Here is a 2,415-nt window from a genome sequence, read left to right as displayed (position 1 = left end):
CCAGGTTGTCAAGGGCGGTATTGCCCAAGGTAGGAGGACCTCGGCTACGTAGATCGTAGCCTTGACCCGTGGTTGCCGGCAGGGTTATGCCCCCACGCCGAGCTACCCGTCGACAGGAGAAGTTCTCCTGGTTGCCGGTTTAGAGAAGAGAGGAAGAGACTTGATAGGTAATTCTTGATTGCTTCCCAAGTGCCACCATACATGGCTATATATAGCCGGTGGCTTACACAAATGGAGAAGGTTCTCCTTGATTGAAGATCTAATCAAAATAGGAAGGATACTAATCAGCTAGCTACTTTCTCTCCTAGCCAATCTCCTTCTATGTTTGCTGCATGCACAATCAATCAGGCGGTCGCCTTCTATGTTTGCTGCATGCGCAATCAATCAGATGGCTACTTTCCATCCTAGCCACTCACCTGCTGCGCATGTGCCTTTGCTGCCTGCTCAGCTCAGCGCACATCGCGGGCTCTCCTACGCCTGGCGTATGCGTATGTGTGGCCGTACATGACATGCATCAAGATAGATAACTTAAAGCGTCATAATTTAATTCTCCAAATCATAAAAAATCATCTCCATTCATGCATCTAAATTACAAAAAAATCATCATATTCATTCTGGTGCAACCCAAGGTCTTGGTCTTGCCTTCCCCTTCCTCTAGACTTGCATGTTCCATGAGACGCAACAAAAAAAATTCATCAACATTATGAAAGCACTATACTTTAGATTACATAAGACCTCAATGACAGAAAAATATTCCTTCTTTGCTCATTTTCCCCATCAAACTCTGGAAGACCGGCCACAGACACAGAAAGCTAGCAAACATGATTACTCTTCCGTAGCATCACCGATGGTAACATCAGTTTTTGGTCTCAATGGAGTGACCTTCGTTGACAATACCTCTGCAAACAATAGCACTCCCAACCTTGTATATCTTTGCACTTAGACGCTACTGCTGGATACAATTGGTACATGTTAATGGCTCTATAAGGGAATTGTGTCCATTCATGATTAATGACTAGAATATCAGGAACCCTGTTGCACGCTTCGGGAACTATGTCCATTCATAATCAACTGCAACTATGCAGTAAGGGTACCAAAACGGGTTCCAGCCAAAAAACAATAGAAACCACTCCAACTAATCCACATTTCACATCTTCTTCTAACTGAGTAACTCTAGTCTTCAGGAAGAACAACAAAAATTTCAGCATCCAGCCAAAAGAATATTTCTCAGCTGCTACAACTAACAGAAAAATTTGCCACTGTGCGGAGAGTCTTTGGTTTTTATTTTTTGTACTTTATTCGTCATGACCATCCTCTTTTTAATAGGACATGCAACTCTCCTACAGTTCAGTTTTTTAGAAAGAATCTAATAAACAACATCATCCTTTTATCTAGTGGAGCATATCAGAGTGGACTGAAATGGCATGGAGGTAGAGCTCCATCGGACCAACAGCTATTGGGTGAGGTTCATCGATGGTAGGAAAGTAAAAAAGAAGTTCCACACAGAAGAAACAATAGTGGGAGAGAAATGATTGTTTTTTGTAGTCAACACTTCTCAAATTAGTAGGAAAGTAAAAAGAAGTAAAAACTTTGTATGCATTAACTTCCATCGAACAACAAAAACATAAGCATATGTTGGCAACAGCTGACCTGAACAGGCAAGAAACTAGCCTTTGAATAATTAAGCACGGCCATTTGCTTTCCCCTCACTTTGAATTTTTCTACTAGTCTTGGATAAACATCAGAAAGCCAATTTGACAGAAACATAGGAACCAAATTAGGCTAACTGAGGAAAGGGGACAAGAGAAAGAAACAGGATCTGCCCATACGCACACCAGCCTTGCCGAGATCTGTCTCCCGCTTGCTGCCTACTTCTCATCCATGCATGGTGCTGCCGGCATTGCCCAACGCCCATACAATCCTCCTCCTCTTCGCCTCCATGGCGTGGTCCCAGGAGGAGGCGCAAAGTTTTAAATAGCCGGCTAATAGCGGCTATTTAGCCGGCTATAGTCTTTCAGGAGGTCTGGAGCTAAGAGATGCACCATTTAGCGCTAACCAAAATTAGCCGCTAATAGCCTTATTTAGCCCGCTAAATACACAACATTAGCTCGATTTAGCTGCTAAACACACAATCTTTTTTTACTGTTCGAACCTTTGAAACATTGAGGCCCAAAAACAAACTATGGGCACACCCTTTAACTTAATGTTTGTTAGGTAATGGTTAAATGTCTTTTACATGTGTCGTTGAACGTTGAATTTGCATGTATGTTGATTTATTATTGAACATTTGAACAACTAGTTTGAATTGTAAGGTTCAAATATTGATCATTTAATTTATCTATAAAGTTATGTCATGTTTTTTAAAAAAACCCGCTAAATAGATTAGCTTGCAGCTATAGCTGGCTATAGCCTTTA

The 2,415-nt window shown here is 41.6% G+C and overlaps 1 long non-coding RNA gene across 1 annotated transcript; it reads right to left on the bottom strand.

Moving 5' to 3' along the window:
• Positions 1 to 556: 556 nt before the first annotated feature.
• On the bottom strand, positions 557 to 1,968 carry LOC111589748 (uncharacterized). Its single transcript, XR_002748868.1, has 2 exons — positions 1,651 to 1,968; positions 557 to 1,178 (listed from the first exon to the last, which is right to left on the bottom strand). It is a non-coding gene; the product is annotated as an uncharacterized lncRNA (long non-coding RNA).
• Positions 1,969 to 2,415: the final 447 nt, after the last annotated feature.

This window comes from Zea mays, chromosome 7, assembly GCF_902167145.1.
Source record: "Zea mays cultivar B73 chromosome 7, Zm-B73-REFERENCE-NAM-5.0, whole genome shotgun sequence".
Taxonomy (NCBI): domain Eukaryota; kingdom Viridiplantae; phylum Streptophyta; class Magnoliopsida; order Poales; family Poaceae; genus Zea; species Zea mays.
Note: the sequence above shows the minus strand (reverse complement) of the source record. Positions and strands in the feature narration are given on the sequence as shown.